Source organism: Cnephaeus nilssonii (assembly GCF_951640355.1).
Source record: "Cnephaeus nilssonii genome assembly, chromosome: 21".
NCBI lineage: Eukaryota > Metazoa > Chordata > Mammalia > Chiroptera > Vespertilionidae > Cnephaeus > Cnephaeus nilssonii.
This window is the reverse complement of record NC_137092.1, coordinates 39,464,102-39,483,446: the sequence shown is the minus strand read 5'-3', so window position 1 is coordinate 39,483,446 and position 19,345 is coordinate 39,464,102. Positions and strand designations below refer to the sequence as shown.

General features: G+C 46.0%; 1 long non-coding RNA gene and 1 pseudogene across 2 annotated transcripts; one reads left to right on the top strand and one right to left on the bottom strand.

Moving 5' to 3' along the window:
- Positions 1 to 783: 783 nt before the first annotated feature.
- Positions 784 to 1,840, bottom strand: LOC307093810 (histidine protein methyltransferase 1 homolog; annotated as a pseudogene). The gene has a single exon. The product of its transcript is annotated as a histidine protein methyltransferase 1 homolog (transcript).
- A 10,292-nt stretch (positions 1,841 to 12,132) lies between these two features.
- On the top strand, positions 12,133 to 18,913 carry LOC307092909. Its single transcript, XR_013812902.1, has 3 exons — positions 12,133 to 12,330; positions 15,425 to 15,506; positions 18,836 to 18,913. It is a non-coding gene; the product is annotated as an uncharacterized lncRNA (long non-coding RNA).
- Positions 18,914 to 19,345: the final 432 nt, after the last annotated feature.

Below are 19,345 nucleotides of genomic sequence, written 5' to 3'. Positions count from 1 at the left end.
TGAATGACTCAGCCCAGGAAACTTGGGGTGTCTGCCTTCTGAGCTCTATCCCCTTAGTACCCAGTCCTGGCTCCTGCCCTCACAGCTCCAGTTCACTTCACCCTCCCTCTGCTGCAGCACAAGGTGGGTGGCTCCACAGGGAATTTTGTGCATTGGCCCTTTAAGGGGGTGCCTGAATTTTCAGCTGTTACTCCCTGGCAGACAGCACCCTGCTGCTTTTCACAGCCAGATGTTATGTGGGTACCCTCCTCAGTTTTGGTGCTCTCTGCTGGGGGGCCCACCTTGGGGATTAGATCCCAAAGTTCTCAGTGGCACCCCCCACAGCTGAAATATCTCTCTGGGACTTCAGTTGCTGTCTGTGGGCACCTGGCCAGTCCTTTCATGCCTCCACCTGTCCTACCAGTCACTATGCGGTCTCCACCTTCGGTCCTTGGGAATCAGGGTTCTCTCCTGCGAGTTTTCCATTGATTGTTCAGGAAGTTTTTCTGTATTTGAGTTGTAATTCCAGTTTGTTCCTGGAAGCATGTCCATGCAGCATCCCCTTACTCTGCTGCCATTTTTAATCTCTCCTGAGAAAAGCTTTTAAGTAGACCTCAGTTTAGAATCTGGTTCAAGGTGAGAAATGTGATGGGGATCCAATTACTTCCTTGAGTCTCAATTTCTTTGTCTATAAAATAGAGATATTAATTATAATGCAAAAATTAAATATTCAAAACAAGTTTTTAGTTATTGTATTTATTTCACTTAGGATGCCTTGTAGACATTAACTAGGGTGCTTAAAGGTCATTTTTTTAAAAAGGTCATTTTTATTAGGAATCTTTTTAGTCCTTCATCAAGTTTTTCAAGTGTTCTACTCTCAAATACATTCCTTTCTTCTACAAACTTCCGAAACAGATGAATACCTCCACCTACACCAAAATAATGTGCTTTGCTGGCCAAAAGCACCCGCCCATTTTTACTTAACAATGGAATGAATGTTTGGGGCAAAGTACCATAATAATCTGGGTTGTTTAATGGTTTCTGACGTGAGAATGAGATCATATTTTTCAGAGTTTTTCACAGTTAGTACAAGTTTACAACACTCAGACCACAACCCAGGAAAAGAACGGCACTGACCTAGTTCTTGTGCTACTTTTGATTTCCTGCATCTTTTCACAGCTGGCTTCTTTCCATCATCTTCTTCATCTTCCAAAGTGGAGTTAGCCACCACGTTAGATAAGGCTACTTCGTCAATCACCATACTGTTATAATCTTGAAAATGAACTTCTTTGACCCCTCCCTTGAGTGCAATTATACCCAGCAACCCTGATCCACAGCCAAGATCCAACACTTTTCCCCCAGCAAATTTCATGTGGGACTTTGTGAAATAAGCCAGGAAGTCAAAGGTACATTCCTAGATTTTTAAGCCTCCTCCATAAACACCAGTAATCAGATCAGAGTGAGAAGAAAAGGTTTTTGACACTATGTTTTCTTCAGGGAAGTTCTCTTTCAATAAGATGGTGTTCACTACTGATACATTAATGTACTGGAGAGCTGGTGATTTTTCTATGACTTCATTTTCTATGCTCTTTGGCAAGTCTCAAGCAAAGCTGTTTTCCATGAGGCTCCAAGTTCCCTGAACTGTTAGCTGCATGGAGTGAGTTCTGTGTGCCCTGAGAGGGAACTGCAAGGCCAGTAAGACTGCTGCTCTCTAGAACATTTTGGGTCCTTTTGTTTCCCCTTTTGACTTTGTGAGAATGGAGACTCTTTTGGAGGAATTCAAGGTCGAAGCTCCCTCTCCGAGGGGAGTTGACCCATTTTCCAGATGGTCTTCTATAGTGAAATTAAATTGGTAGGTCATCCTAGCACAATCCTTCAATTCAAAGGGAGACTCCTCCGCTTCTGGATAGAATTGATGACACTGACATAAACCTATCTCAGTTATAAACGTGTCTCTGTTATTCAAAGTAGTTTCATTTGGGTCAATTTCTCTTTAAGAGCTTATACACAGTTATAAATATTTAGAGATGTTTCCAAATGACTTTTTAGAGGTCTTTGCTTTTCTTTCAGTTTAACTCTGGAGGGGGGAAAAAAGAAATAAAATTGTTATTAAACAGCAAAATGACACATTTCTTTGAAATAAAATATTAAACAATAACTCCGCCCCTCTCCCCACCCCATACAGCTAGTTGCTTTTTTTAATAAAAGTTGTGAGGGGCATAAAGAGATTTGGAAACACACAACCCCTCAAGGGTCAACAGCTGGATTAGAGAACGAAGAGTAAAAACAATTAAAGAACAATAGCAACAACTTAGAAAATATATGAAGTCCAATTTTTTGGGGCAGAAAATGACAAGTCTAACTCTTGGTGTCTGTTCCTGTTTCAAGTAACAGGAATCCCAAGTTTTTTTGTTTGCTTGTTTTTGTTTTGTTAAAATATGGGGGGCGGGGAGGTGGTAAAATTTATTTTAGAGAGTGAGGAATGGAGAGAGAGAGGGAGAGAGAGTGAAACATCAATGAAGAGAGAGAATCATCGCACGCCCCACATTGGGGATCCAGTTTGCAACCCAGGCATGTTCCCTGACGGGGAGTGGAACCAACCATGACCTCCTGGTTCATAAGTCCACGCTCAACCACTGAGCCACCTCAGCCAGGCCAGAGTTCACTGGGGTAAATGTGCAGCCCTGTGAAAACTTGTGCGGTTCTGCTTCGGTACACGCTCATCCACGTGACCTCAGGACCAGCAGCCCCAGCGTATGGGAGTGGGTGATTTTGGAGTCATCCGTAAAGGTTAGTTTGGTGGCAGAACAAACACAAAATGAGGGCACTGCACGTTTGGAGAGGCCCGTACAGAGTGGAGGCAACCTGACTGGGACTCTTGTCTGTATCCGTGGTGCTAGACCTGCTTCGGATGGCACAGTTCTGGCAGGTGGGGTCTCTATGCCCATTACACAAGATGTACAAAGTAGGGTCACACGGCTAATGGATAGAAACGTGCCCCTTTGTACCCGCTGCAGGTCCTGGGTTCAGCCCCACCCCAGAGGTGCAATCTCAAAGACCACTGGGACCCAGGGATTAAATCTCGGGACCTCCGGCCCTCGCCTCCCCAAAGCAATTCAATGCGACATTTACTGCGACCCAGACCTGGAGATGCCCGCAGCCCGCCGCCCGCCAAGCTCCCAGCTGGGGCGGAGAGCCTACGTGCGGCCCGGGTAGTGCGGGCTAACAGCGCGCACCAGTGAGTCGAGTCCTCCGCGGGCCAGACCAGCCCGGGTTTTCCCAGCCGGTGCGGAGCCCGAGATCAGAAGGAACGCAGCCCGCCCCCTCTCTATGGTCCCGGCGCTGGCGGAGCGCTCGCAAGGCTTGTCGGGACGGCTCGTTTCCGGTCTCGGCGGTGGCGGGCTGTTTGAAGTGGCCGCTGGGCGGAAGCAGCCTCGGGAGCGCCGGCCCCTGGAGGACTGACGCGCTGGCCCGGGAGTCGCGCGCCGGAGCCGCGGGCTGCCCTGCCTCGGCCCCTCTGCCTTCCGCTGTGGCCGGCACCCAGAGAGGAGTGCAGGCAGGGGCCGACCTTTCTCCGCGGCCGGTCGCGCCCCACCGGCCTGACCCTCGGTTCTCGGATGGAGCGAGATGGAGCAGCGAGGGAGGGAGGGCGGGCCAGCGCGGGCCGTGTGTCCGGGAGCCGGGCCTGCCTGCCTCTGGGACTGCGGGGCTCGCCGAGGTGCCCGCCCGTGGTGGCGGCCGTGGGAGTGGCGTTTTCGTCCTCCCCGAGGTTTTTGTACTCGTCCCGGGCAATCAAGTGTGAATACTTGTGCCCGGAGAGCGGGGGAGGCAAGGACGCGGGCCTGAGCTGTAAGGCGAGCGCTGACTCTCCGCTGGATGAGGCAGAGAGGGGGGCCCTGAACTGCTCCCGCCAAGGTGGGTGGTGGGTGGTGGGTGTGAAGACGCCTCCCCCCGTGTTGTGGGGACTAAAGGGCGCAGTTCTGCCGGGGTGCCAAGTCTGTAAATTAAAGATGTTGGCATGCCCTCCCCTCCCCACCTCGTGCCCTGTGCTGCTGGTTAGGAGTTGCTAAATTTTGTTTTGGGTCCATCTGCTGGGAGGAGCCTGCAACCGAAGGCCGTGCCCTTTACCAGAATCGAACCCGGGACCCTTTGGTCCACAGGCCGACGCTCTATCCATTGAGCCAAACCGGCTAGGGCTCAACAATTTTGTTCGAAGTCGTTTCATTATAAAATAGGAACTTAATTCTTGGTTATATCAATTAGCCTGTGGAAAAATTGGTTTCGTTACACAAAGTGTCGCTTTCAGTCGCAGAACCTGTCGACAGTGTTAGAGGCGGCCGTCACTGTATGGTTTCACAGACCTTGGAGCCGCACACCCCTCCAGTCAGCAGGTTTTGTGTCTCTGACTTCAAGCTGTGTCTTGAATCCACATATCTCCATCCCCAGTTGCTACCACTTTATTCCAAACCCCCATCAGCTCTCACCTGGACTATTCCTAATAGTTTCCTCATGTCCTCTTATAATCCACTAGAGGCCCGATGCACGAATTCGTGTAAGAGTAGGCCTTCCTTCCCCAGGCTGCCAGCACTGGCTTCCCTCTGGCACCCGGAACTTGGGCTTCCCTCCAGCCGCCAGCAGGCACCCAGGACCCAGGCTTCCCTTTGCAACCTGGGCTTCGTCCGGAAGGTCATCCGGAAGGACGTCTGGTCTAATTAGCACATTACGCTTTTATTATTGTAGATGCTCCAAAATAGTTCAGAGTGAAAGAGCGTGTCATTTCCTTTTTATACCCCCACACACACCCCAATGGCTTCTTAACAAATCTATACTAATAATAGAGGAATATGCAAATTGTCCAGGACGCCATCTCATAATGACCAATCAGGACAGGGGCAGGGCTGCAGTGGCAAGCTCTCAGCACTCCTGTGCCAGGGTCCAAAAGGTGCAGATAGGAAGGGAGAGCAGATAGGCAGTTAGGGGGATCAGGCCAGGAGGGGAAAGCAGATAGGCAGTTAGGGGGATCAGGCCAGGAGGGGAAAGCAGATAGGCAGTTAGGGGGATCAGGCCAGGAGGGGAGAGCAGATAGTTAGGGGGATCGGGCTGGCAGGGGAGAGCAGTTAGGGCCATCAGGCAGGCAGGCAGGTGAGCGGTTAGGAGCCAATGGTTCCAGATTGCAAGAGGGATTCCCGGATTGGAGAGGGTGCAGGCCGGGATGAGGGACTCTCTCTCCACACCCCCTCCCCATTATTCCCCCCCTCCCCCATGCACAAATTTCATGCACCGGGCCTCTAGTTAGAAATAAAATCCAAACTTTCCTTCAAGGCCCCATGTGGTCTAGGCCTTGCCCTTTCCTCCTGCCTGGCTCACTACACTCCATCCACAAAGGCAGGAAGCGTCCGGCCTGGTCTCCATGCCTGCTGGTCCCTCAGCCTCTTGTTCTCCAGCCCTTTGTGCAGCTCATTATGCAGGTCTTGGCTCAAATGTCACCTCACTTGGGCCCTTTGCAGAGCCCTCAATTTTAGGTGGTTCCCCCAAACCCAGCCAGCAACACTTACTACTTTGCCCTGTTTGGTTTTATAAAGAGTACTGTATCATGAACAGCAGTCTTATTTATTTTTCACTTGCCCTCACATCACCGTAAAGTTCATAAAAGCAGGGTTTTGTTTTCACTGTGTTATCCCAGCACCTAGAACAGTGCCTGGCACATAGTAAGCATTGCATAAAGGGCTAAAAATATGTTTTTTAAATGCTTGTAAGTCTCAGACGATATTTCTTTTCAACACAATTTTCAGCAAATTAAAGTTTGCAATAAATTCACGGTTCCATCACTGGAGCCTAATTATTTTCATGTTTTGTACTTTACATATGATTCTTGTCTTTACCTGCTTGTCTTCATAATCATAACATGTTTAATTTTTGAAGAGGCTAGATTTAATTTTTAGCTTTGTTGAAAATTTTGCATAAGGCAAATTCTATCTTACCAGACTCAAATAAGTTAATGACTATACCTCATTTTGAATGCTGCTGTAAAAAAATATATATATGCAGCATTAAGTTTCAGAAAAAAAATCTTATGAGTGTGGGGTTATGGGAGATTCTTATGGGGTTATGGGAGATTCTTTTTTCTTGTTTTAAATTCCAGTTTCAATAGCTAACAAACATGTTCTGTTTACTAATGTATGCATTAGCACAGTGTAAGCTTTATATGCCAGTTAAACCGTGGTTAGACCATGTGACACATAACTTACATAACCTGCTTTCAACCTCCAACATGTGAAGCAGCTTTAGGAAATAGTTTCTAGGTTACAGAAAGTGGATTATTTAGGTGATGACATGTTTGTCATTTGGAAAAAGTTGACTTTCTCATCTCTGTCTTCATCACTCTTACTTGATGTGATTGACTTATTTAGCCAGGAGAGAAGGTAGAGAGTAAAGATTAGACTGTAGAGTTTACATTTATCTTGAGTTAGAATGGTTGTGGAATATTAGTTTATAATTTTTAATCTATGTTGCCTGTTGGGGTCTAATTTTTTAAGTAACATAATTATTTTTTATCTTGAGTGTTAATTATACATATTCATTGTAGAGAATTTAAAACATGCAGAAAAACTAGAAAACACCCATGGACCTGAAATGGTTAAGATTTTAAGAGAGGACATTCTCATGTCATTTCTATACATTCCTGCCAGACTGCCTTATTATTCTTTGTGTGTACATGTTTACATATATTAGAATTGGGATAGTATTTTGGGACCTTTTTTTAATTTTAAAGTACTGTAAACATTTTTTATGGTTTTTAAACACTCTCTAAGAATCATTTGCAGATCCTATGCAGTAAAGGTTCCCACATTCATTAAATGTCCTCAATCATGTCCTCAATTGCTGGACATATTCTCCCATTTATTTTGCTATTATTTCAGTTACATAGCAGTTTCTCTTAATAGATTATGGCGTTTGAAACTGTACAACGTTTTCTGTTGGTTGTGTTTACATATTCTCCCATTTGGAAAGAGCAATGATCTTTGTTGGCTGACATGACTTACTGTATTTTTCCATGTATAAGATGCCCCCCACTTTTCCATCCCAAAATTAAGAAATCAATATTTTAAACATTTTGCTCGTTTTCCTCTCAAGGCATTCTTCTTTTTTGGCATCTTAAGGAGTTGTTCTTCCTGTTTTCTCCACTGTCTGATCATACACTCAGTGGGAGGAGGTCCAAGTTGTCACCCTGCAGCTCTGTTTTCATGCTCTTTTGCATAACTGATTACTACATGCAGTTTGAATTTTTCAGAGTAAGACAGTCACTTACCGGCATTTATCTATTTTTTGACATCTTTATATGCTGCGAATGCTCCGGTCCCGGTTGCATCTGCACACTCCCCAATTACGGCACCAGCTGATGTCAGTAACAATAGGTTCGTGATTGGAGAAAGCCTGTTTGACAGGATATGGGCAGCTATGCACCCACACGGCTCCCTCCTCTGCTGACTTCCATGTATAAGATGCCCCTTGATTTTCAGTCTAACGATTTTAGGAAAAAAAAATAGCATATTACACATGGAAAAATACGGTAACATTCCTACAAAATGTGTTACTATTTTGCTTTATAGAAATTTTGAAAATCATTGTAGAAAATTTTTGACCTCATATGAACCACCTGACATTGGAACAGACTTTCTTTTTGTAAATGCTGCCAAAGACACAGTACTATTATCTTAATCAACATACAGGTTACGAAACAAAGGCTGTTCAAGTCCAACCTGTTTTAGATCATTCTTAATTGTGGCTTTTTTTTTTAAGTATCAAACATATTCGTCATACAAATAAAGTAATAAAAAATATGAGAATATGGTGGTATTAGAATAATTCGTTGATTAAAAACTATTATATTTTCAGATAATATGGAGCCTTGACTAAGTGAATTTAAATTATTTGTAGTTAATTTTAAGTACTCTTGTACTTTAATGCTATTAAATGAAAATTGGGGTGGGTGATGAAGGTAGCAAGTCCCTTTGTTGTGTCTTCTCTGCAGAGTTTATTAGTAACTAGAGGCCTGGTGCACGAATTCATGCATGGGTGGGGTCCCTCGGCCTGGCTGGTGATTGGGGCATCTCACCCAGTCCCGATTGGAGCCGATGAGGGCCGGCAGGCTGGTGAGGAGCCACGGGAGGGCTCCAGGGAGTATCCGGCCCTCTTGCCCAGTCCTGATTGACTGGACCCCAGCAGCAAGCTAACCTACTGGTTGGAGCGTCTGACCCCTTTTGGTCAGTGTGCGTCATAGCGATTAGTCCAGCAGTCGACCAAATGGTCGACTGATTGGTTGGACACTTAACATATTATGCTTTTATTATATAGGACTAGACCCCGGTGCACAAAATTCATGTACAGCGGACGGGGGTCATCAGCCCAGCCTGCACCCTCTCCAATCTGGGACCCCTGCCTGCCTGATCGATCACCCCTAACTGCCTCTGCCTGCCAGCCTGATCCTCCTAACTGCTCTCCCCTGCCCCTGCCGACCTGATCCCCCTAACTGCTCTCCCCTGCCGGCCTGATCACCCTAACTGCTCTCCCCTGCCGGCCTGATCCCCCCTAGCTGCTCTCCCCTGCTGGCCTGATCCCCCTGTCTGCCCTAACTGCTCTCCCCTGTCGGCCTGATCACCCTAACTCCTCTCCCCTGCCAGCCTGATCTCCCTAACTGCTCTCCCCTGCTGGCCTGATCGCCTTAACTACTCTCCCCTGCCAGCCTAATTACCCCTAACCGCCTCTGCCTCGGCCCCTGCCACCAGTTTAGGCTGGGCTCAGCTGGGACAGCCATCTCTGTTCCACATGGCAGAAAGGGCTCACTCGTGTGTGTGGTCAGTGAGCCTACTCACATCTGGCTGTTAGAAGAGCCAGAAGTACTGAGCCAGCTGTGTGTAGGGTATCATCCAGCAGGCGAGCCGGGCCCTGTCACCTGGCGTGGCCTCAGGGTTTCTAAGAGCAGCAAGAGAGGGCAAGCCCCAATGAGTCAGCACTTTCCAAGCCTCTGCTTGCCATACACTTCTTCTGGTCCAGTTGGCCAAAGCAAATCAGACGGCTCAGCCCCGAGTCTGTGAAAGGGGACTGCCCAGGAGTGTGGTCACAGAAAGGGAAGTTATTGTGGCATTTTTGTAAATAATCTGCCACAGACAGGGTAGAAGCCTTACATGAGAACTGTGCAAATTAGTTCTAATTCTTCCTTGTTAGGGTTTCTTTCCTTAGGTTCACTTTGTCCTTTTAAAGTAGAAATATGTACATATAGAACATTTCAGTTATAATGAGCTACAACTAGATTCCACTAAACACTTTAGTTTTATTTAGGTCATAAGGTAGGTGTAAACTTCAGAAGTTAATTTGCCATCCTATGTAATAAAAGGCTAATATGCAAATTGACTGAACAGCAGAATGACCGGTTGCTATGATGTGCACTGACCACCAGGGGGCAGATGCTCAATGCAGGAGCTGCCCCCTGGTGGTCAGTGCGCTCCCACAGGGGGAGCGCCGCTCAGCCAGAAGCCGGGCTCACGGCTGGCAAGCGCAGTGGTGGTGGCGGAAGCTTCTCCCACTTCCGTGGCAGTCGGACATCCCCCGAGGGCTCCCGGACTGCAAGAGGGCGCAAGCTGGGCTGAGGAACTCCCCTCCCCACCCCCGAGTGCATGAATTTTGTGCACCAGGCCTCTAGTAATGTATAACAACAGAAGTGTGAAACTTATTTTTAATAATTATTTTGACAAAATTTTTGCAAACTGTGTTACCTATTTTAACAAATGTCAGATTATTCAGTAGGGCCCTAGTCAGTTTGGATAGAGCATTGGCCCTTGGACTGAAGGGTCGCAGGTTCAGTTCTGGTCAAGGGCAGGTACCTTGGTTCCAGGCTTGATCCCCAGCCCTGGTTGGGGTGCATGCGGAAGTCAACCAATCAATGTATCTCTCACATTGAGATGTTTCTCTTGTCTCTCCCCCTCCTTTCCACTATCTCTAAACATCAATGGAAAAATATCCTGAAGTGAGGACTAACAACAACAAAAATTGTTCAGTATTTTTAAATTTAGGTGATACTCATGACATTTGAATGTTTTGAGTGTTCTATTATCTTTCTTTGTAATAATTCATTCATTGTTGGATATCTGCTCTGTTATTTCCAGTAGGGATCATGCATTTCATGCCAATATTTAGAAATTTATAGTTAAGTTTTTCTTTGTTTTCACTTTTTGTAATTTTCCATCTCTCAAATCTTAATTATTCTTATTAGATGGCATTTAAAACATCTCCTGTAGGTGTATATAATGTTCACTCCCTGCTGTCTGATAATCCAGATAATCCTACATGTAGCTCCCAGGCCAAATTGGACTTCACCCTGCTGCCTCTAAAATTAAAAAGTTCTCCCTAGTTAGCCTGCTGCTACTTTTGTTTAACAGACTATTAAGTACCCTATTTTTAGGCTGAATATAATCACTTAATTACAAGCAGGAGTTGTTCTACTTAAATTCCATTGCAAAGTAATTTTACCTGGAGCATTATGAAGGGTTGCTCGGGAGAGTGCCCACAATGTTCATCAGTTTATGTGCAGGAGGAGATAAGCTGAGATGTTAGAACCTCCGCTTTACCCACACGCACAAAATATCAAAGGTCATGTAGTGCTTTCAGGTCTTAGTGCTTTTGCCAGCAAGTAGCAGAGCAGTGGTCAGAAGTGTCAGCTCAGAGCCGTACTGCATTTTGTTTGGCTCTATTCTGAAATAACTTACTCCTCCTGAACCTTAGTTTGCTCCTCTGAAGACCGGAGTAGTTGGCAGTGGTACTTTTTTGGTGGGTGTAGTAGTGAGAGTTGAGTTCATTGGCTTGGAATGCTTGGAGTGGTGCATGGCAGGCACATAATAAGTGCTCAGCCAATGAGCTGTATCACCATCATCACTATTGTCACCACCACCATCAACAAACATCTTCCACTCTTACCCCTTCCGATTCACTTTCTACCCAGCATTCAGGATGATCTTTTAAAAGCATCATCAGATCATGTCACTCAGCTGCTTAAAACCTGCCCTGTTCTACTAAGAGTAACCACCTCATCCTCTCTGGGCTCTGCCTTCTTCACCACCTGTGAAGAGGGGACTCTCTGTACCTGTTCTTCCCTGCCGTGCACCTGTGGGCAGGAGGTGCAGAGACTCATCCAGGCCCTAAACACGGGTGGCAACTGCTGGGCGGGGTGACTGGGAGGACAGATGCTAGCGGAGGCTGGGAGTTGGAGAGGAGTTGCCAGGAGGTGAGGAGTAGCTCACGAAGGAACTGACCTTTTCCCTCTTGCTTCTCTTCTCTTTATCTGTCCTCCCCTTACATCCCTCTTTCTCTTCCCTTTTATTTTTTTCATCCCCACTTCCTTCGTGTACACTTTCTGGTTTCCCCTGACCTTGCTGAAGGGAGAGGCATTTGGTTGGGCATTTCGTGTCATGGCAGGAAGGTTCACTCTCCACCTCTGTTGTGTACATCTGTATCCTCAGCCCCAGACTCTTCCCATCCCCCGACCCCCACTTTTTCCAGTTCCTTCTTGCTTATCCCGACACCACAGCACCAGCGAGGTAGTGCTTGGAGAGTAAGATTAGACAGAGGCTCCTGGGCCGGAGCGAGATGTGAAAAGCCCACTCAACAGGACAGCCTGTAGTGGAAGAAAAGTTCAGAGGGTGCCTGCCTGGGTGGCTATTCGTACTAAATATCAGCTCATATCAACTGCAGGTGAATATCAAAATTTAAATGGTAAATTCTCCTAACTTCCAAGCATATATTCATGTTCTTCCTTATCTGGGAACATTTGGGACCAACATTGACCTTGCCTGAAATGGAGCTTTGCCATGGCCTGTAGAGTTTCTGCTTCTTTACTCTAAATTCTGATCAGCAGCGCCCTCTCCTGTTCACTATTGATATTTATTGAGGAATCAAACTATTCAAGTTTTCCAAGTAGTGTTTTCACCTTCTTTTAAAAAATGTCTAAATAAAACCACTAGATTTAATTAGCTGTGTGCTATTAATGGAGGGATTATGAATATACCAGTCCCTCTATTTTGTTTCCCAGGCTACAATAGCAAATTACCACAAACTAGGAAGCTTAAATAAAATGGCACTTATTCTCTCTCAGTTCTAATCTGAAATGTGTCAGCCGGGCCTTGTTCTCTCAAAGACTGTGGGGCAGAGTGTGCCCCGTGCCTGTTGCTGAGCTTCTGGATTGGCTGGCGTTCTGTGTAAACCTGATCTCTGCCTCCACCGTCGCATGGTGGGTCTCCCCACGTCCGCACATTTTCATGTAGGACCCAGTCGGTTGGATGAAGGGCACAGCCTACTCCCGTAAGACCTCATCTTAACTAATTACATCTGCAGTGAACTTATTTCCAAATAAAGTCACATTCTGAGGTGTTAAGGATTAGAACTTGGGGAATATGTTCAATTCATAACAGCCACTAGAATTGACAAGATATTCATTCTCTGCTAAGTCTTGAATGTGCTTTTAAAATGAATGTTGTGTTGGACATTTTAGCACATAGTATTTTTTCTTTTTTTTTCTTTTGTTCCCCCTCCTCTCTAACATATAGTCTTTTATCCACCAATGATTTTGTTTTTCTGTAAAGATAGGGAAATGTATTTGTAAGGCACTTTGATACAAATTTTATTTCCACTGTAATTCCTGCTTTTATTTATAAAAAATTGCTTGTAGAAATTCATATTCCGAAAAGAAGTATACTTTATATTTATTGCCTACACGTAGATTTATTGCCTGCTATATTTAGTTTTTAGTCAGCATTTTTCTTATTTTATTTAAAGAAAGGAAGCATGGGTGTTTGGTGTTTTGAAATATTGGATAATAGTCTTCCTTGCTTATGTCTCAGCCCCTTCTTGGTTGGCATTGGGATGCAAACGTTCTGTTCTAAACAGTTCAGTGAATCAAGATGGGACAGGCTTGTGTTATATACTTGATTTTTTGAAATCCTATCTAATAAAAGAGTAATATGCAAATTAACCATCACTCTGCTACACCCACAAGCCACGCCCACCAGTCAATCAAGAGCGAGTATGCAAATTAACCGAACCAAGATGGCTGTGGCCATGGAGTGAGCAGGAGGCTTGTGTTTCCCTGGCAATGGAGGAAGCCAAGCTTTTCGCACACCCTGGTGGGCCCAGGCCTCCACTCAAGGCTACAAAGTTTCAATTATGGAAGATAAATAAATCCCCAAAAAAATGGTGGCAGCCACAGAGCTGGAGAGAGCAAGGAGGCTTGGGTTGCCCCTGGCGATGGAGGAAGCCAAGCTTCTGCAGCCCTGGCCTGCCTTGGCCTCCACTTAAGGTTACAAAGTTTCAATTATAGAAAATAAATAAATCCCAAAAAAATGGCTGCGGCCACGGAGCAAGCAGGAGGCTTGGCTCCGTTCAAGACTACAAAGTTTCAATTATAGAAGATAAATAACCCCAGATCCCAGGGCCTCCACTTGGGTAGCTGCGGGGAGTGGCCGGCCTGCAAACCACCACAGGCCCCTCGTCCAGGCCGACCTACGCCCCAAGGGAACCCCACCCTGATCCGGGACACCCTTCAGGGCAAACCAGCTGGCCCCCTCTCATGCACCAGGCCTCTATCCTATCTAATAAAAGAGTAATATGCAAATTGACCATCACTCCAACACACAAGATGGCTGCCCCTATGTGGTCAAAGATTCTGCCCCCATGTGGACACAAGATGGCTGCCACAAGATGGTCAGCAGGGGAGGGCAGTTGGGAGGGACCAGGCCTGCAAGGGAGGGCAGTTGGAAGTGATCAAGCCTGCAGGGGAGGGCAGTTAGGGGTAACCAGGCCAGCAGAGGAGAAAAGTTGGGGGTGACTGGGCCTGCAGGGAAGGGCAGTTGGGGGGACCGAGGCCTGCAGGGGAGAGCACTTGGATGGGAGACCAGGCCTGCAGGAGAGGGCAGTTAGGGGTGACCAGGCCTGCAGGGGAGGGCAGTTTGGGGCAATCAGGCGAGCAGGGGAGCAGTTAGGCATCAATCAGGCTGTCAGGGGAGTGGTTAGGGGGTGATCAGGCTGGCAGGCAGAAGCGGTTAGGGGCAATCAGGAAGGCAGGCAGGCAAGCACTTGGGAGCCAGCCATCCTGGATTGTGAGAGGGATGTCCAACTGCCCATTTAGGCCTGATCCTACTAAGGACCGACATTGGATCGGGCCTAAACAGGCAGTCAGACATCCCTCAAGGGGTCCCATATTGGAGAGGGTGCAGGCTGGGCTGAGGGACACACACATCCCCCATGCACGAATTTTGTGCACCGGGCCTCTAGTATCAAAATAAAAGCTCTAGGTTTAATTGGTATGCTATTCAGTAATGAAGTAAAACTAGTCTTCAACCAAATCTTGTATAATTTCCCCTTGAATGAGAAAGGAAAATTTAAGGTAGGCAAGCATATGTTGTGTGTCACCATTTATTCATTGAACTAGAGGCCCGGTGCACAAAATTCGTGCACGGTGCAGTCCCTAGGCCTGGCCGGCCATCAAAGTGTGAGCATCTGGTGTGGAAGGGCAGGTCCCAGCTGACCTCTGGGCCCTGGGCAGCACCTGGGACCCCAGCCCCCTGTTTGCCCTCCTCCTGCCAGCGCTGCATCGCCAATGCCCATCATGTTCCGCGCCACCCCCTGGTAGTCAGCGCATGTCATAGCGAGCAGTTGAACTCGTGGCTGAACAATTTGCATATTAGGCTTTTATTATATGAGTATTTCCAGAGTGCCAGAAACTATACTAGGTGCTAAGTTAGTCACATTTTCTGCCTTCAACAACTTACATTCTAGCTCAAGAGACAAATGAGCAGGTAATTACAGAATGGTATGATCTGTGGAGATCTGGGGTTGGCTCATGGGGTAAAGGTAGGAACCCAATCATAAAGTTGGGGAGGTTTCTTATGATATGACATCTAAGCTGAATAAAATTTCTCATTGAGTGTATTAGAAGGTCAGTGTAAGTTCATCTGTAATCTGTGTTTGTGAACTCCCATAGCACTGTAAGCATTCAGGTTCATAATTATCAAAGAAAGGTGAATGCCTACCATGTCACCTATTTCTGCTGAGGAAAATTGACTGTTTTCAGATATTATTAATATAAGTCAAAATCAAGGGTCATGTCTAATTAATGGATTATCCAATTCCATTTTGATAGATTTAATTAAGGTTTTGCTATATTGTTGGAAAGAAATTTAGCATAGTAACATGGAGTTTAATTTTTTCAAGTGTCTCTGTCATCATTTGGTGTTTTTTTGTAATACCCCTAACAGTTCAAAGTAGAATTAAGCTTTCTTGGAAAATGTTTTCACTCTGTTTATTAAGACACCTTTTTAGAAAATATTGTCTCATTTTCAAGTTAAGCAAATTTCATGTTATTTTCTTTTATGCTTTCTAATTTCTATTTTTGAAACAGGATGATGCTGACTACAGATTATTTCAGAAAACACTCAAATTGTATTGTTTTCCTTGCCAACTATCTTCTGTACTATACTAAGGTAAGGCTTATTTTTTTAAGTTATTTTGTCAAAAGTATATTTTTTAGTGTTGTGGTGGGGTTTTTTTTGTTTGTTTGTTTAGTATTGTTGTCAAATATTGAGCATCTGTGATATTATTTAAGTGGCTACCACATTGTTATTTGTTCAATTATCTGAAAAATTATTTAATACTAGAGGCTCGGTGCATGGATTTGTACACCACTGGAATCCCTCGGCCTGGCCTGTGCCCTCTCGCAATCCGGGAACCCTCGGGGGCTGTCAGACTGCCAGTTTCAGTCCGATACCTGCAGGCCAGGCCGAGGGACCCCACTGGTACATGAATCCGTGCACCGGGCTTCTAGTATATAGATAAGTATAAATAAAATTATTTCTATAAGCTCAAATTATTTGTCAGAAGATAATTCAACTTGTTTTCAAATACTGTTTATAAATTATTTCTACCATATTTCTAAATTAGGTTTTTAAGATTTAAATGTTCAAATATTTATTTATTTATTTATTTTTAATATGTTTTTATTGATTTCAGAGAGGAAGAGAGAGATAGAAATATCAGTGATGAGAGAGAATCATCGATTGGCTGTCTCTTGCACAACCCCTGCTGGGGATTGAGCTCGCAACCTGGGCATGTGCCCTTGACCAGAAATAAACCTGGGACCCTTTGGTCCACAGGCCGACGCTCTTATCCACTGAGCCAAACTGGCTAGGGCGAAATGTTCAAATATTTAACACTATAATCATTTTAAGAAGACCTGCATATTTGGGAGTCACCAGGAGAGCAGTGATAGTTGCAGATATGGGCATAGAATAGATTAGTTGTCCAGGCAGGTTATTTATTTGGGGAGATGAGCAGAGTGCTTATAGCAGCCAGTGAAAGAAACAGCATTAGTGATAGATATTAGAGACTGAAAAACCTGCTGTCACCCTGCCAGTGTGGCTCAGTTGATTGGGCATCATCCTGTGCCAGCTTAATCCCCAGTAGGAGGTGTGCAGGAAGCAACCAATTATGTTTCTATCTCTCTCCCTCTCACTCTCTGTAATCAATAAAAAAAAATTTTTTTTTAAAGGAACAAAAAACTACAAAAACAATTAGAAAAAAACATTAATAAAATGGCAGTAACTATGAAAGTATCAGTAATTACCATCCAGTCCCATCCACTGTTATTTTCTTGCCTGGGTTTTTAGAAAGGAGCATCCAGCCATGGTCTCTGCTATTCTCATCTCACTCTCGTCGGTTCTCCATACAGTAGCCAGAGTGAGTGACAAAACATAACTTAGGTCATGTGACTTCTGTGCAAACCTCAAATGACTCAATATTCAAATAGAATTCCATAGAGTTTGCTGTCCACCATACCTTGTTTTTTCTCCACAGCACTTACTATCATCTGCTGTGCTAGGAATTTACTTGCTCCCTTGCTTGTTAACTGCCTCCCTTCATTAGAATGGACTCTATGTATAAAGGCAGTGATTGATTTTGTTTACTGCTATATCCTGCAACAGTGCATGGCATGGACACATAGGCATTTAGTAAACATTTGTCAAATAAATAAATTAAAAATGCATCATTTGATTGAAATGCACTTTGATGCTCACTTTGATGCTCAGTAGCTGTAGTTCAAGTGGAGTTTCATCACCTTTTATTTATATGTGTCTTTCACCTTACTTATAATTTAACTAGAGGCCTGGTTCACAAAATTCGTGCATGGGGGGGTGATCCCCTTAGCCCAGCCGGCACCCTCTCCAATCCGGGACCCCTCAGGGGATATCTGACTGCCTGTTTAGGCCCAATCCCAGCCTAAACCGGCAGTTGGACATCCCTCTCACAATCCTGGACCTCTGGCTCCTAATCGCTCACCTGCCTGCCTGCCTGGTCGCCCCTAACTGCGCCCCACTGCCTACCAGGTCACCCCCAACTGTCCCCTCCCTGCCCGCCTGGTCACCCCTTACTGCCCTCCCCTGCTGGCCTGGTTACCCCCAACTGCGCCCCCTGCCAGCCTAGATGCCCCTCACTGCCCCCCCTGGCAGCCTAGTCACCCCCAACTGTCCCCCTGCTGGCCTGGTATCCCCCAAATGCAACGCCCCTGTTGGCCTAGTTGCCTCTTACTGCCCCCCATGCCGGCCTGGTCGCCCCCAACTGCCCCCCTCTGTTAGCCTGGTTACCCCTAATGCCCCCCCACCAGCCTAGTCGCCCCCAACTGCCCTCCCTGCCATCCTGGTCACCCCCAACTTCCCCTCCTGTTGGCCTGGTCACCCCCTAACTGCCCCCCACCCCCGCTGGCCTGGTCACCCCACTGTTCAGTCGTTTGGTCGTCCCTCACTAACCCCCCTGCCAGCCTGGTCATAGGCAGCCATCTTGTGAGGGCATGATGGTCAATTTGCATATTACCTCTTTATTATATAGGATACTCACAACCCAGATCAATGACACAAGTGAGGAAACAGAGAGTCTCAGGGAAGTCAGATGAATGAACCAAAGTCACGTAATTAATAACTGATAAGTGACAGACGGGTGCTTTTTCTATTACACTACAGAGGTTCCAATGTTTATCTTCATTGCATACTTTTATTTTATTTTAAATTCTCACTGAGGTTATGCTTATTGATTTGAGAAAGGGACAGACAGACAGATAGACATTGATGGGAGAGAACATTGATTAACTTGCCTTCCATACATGCCCCACCATAAATCAAACCCACAGCCTAGGTATGTGCCCTGACTGTGAATCGACCTGCAACCTTTTAGTATTTGGGACGACACTCCAACCCACTGAGCCACCTGGCCAGGACTTAAGTGCACCCTTTTAAATGTTATCATTCTCTGCAGGACAGGTGCTCTGGGTGCTGTCAGGTGTGCCCAATTAACATAACGTGGCAGAAAATGCTGAATGCATCTCTGATTTCACATAGGTTTTGGTGGAAGTTCAGTTTAAACACCATTACTGAGAGAGTTTCCACACAAAAATCTGTGCATCCCCCTTGAGTGTCAGCTCCATCTTAGTTATTGAAAGCTCTTGCTCCTGAGGAAGTGGGTACTAATTAATTCATAGTCAATTCCTCATCCCGTCTGTTTTAAAAGGAGTGATTACACCAGAATTTATCAGAAATATCTTCTTACATGTTTTTAATAGTTATTTAAGGTTCATATTTTTTAAAGACATCATTGTCAGAATGGTATTGGAATGCACCAAAACAATACATACCCTGCAACAGTGCCTGGCATGGATGCACTCCTATATGGTCTCACTGCTAGAAGAACATCACTTTGCAGGGCCTACCTCTTCCTGGAATAGAAGGTAGCTGCTAATAACAGTGTTTCCCTCCCTTTCTGGCAGGTTCCTCCCAGCGGGTGCTTTTCTAGTTGCCCTGGATCCACTCCTCACTCAGCTTCTCACCTTTCAGCCTTTTGCGTACCTGGTTTGAACAGTAAATTAGGTGGGTGAGCTTCAAATCAGAGTTAATGTTAAAATGTCTCTTATTAACTACTAGAGGCCTGGTGCACGAAATTCATGCTCGGAGGGGGGGTCCCCTCAACCCAGCCTGCACCCTCTCCAATCCAGGACCCCTCGGGGGATGTCCAACTGCCAGTTTAGGCCCAATTCTGGGGATCGGGCCTAAACCGGCAGTCGGACATCCCTCTCACAATCCAGGACCGCTGGCTCCTAACTGCTCACCTGCCTGCCTGCCTGATCACCCAAAACTGCCCCCCCTGCCAGCCTGATCACCCCTAACCGCCTCTTCCTGCCGGCCTGGTCGCCTCTAACTGCCCCCCCCACCAGCCTGGTTGCCCCTCACTGCCCCCCTCTGCCACCCTGGTTGCCCTTCACTGCCCCCCCCCGCCGGCC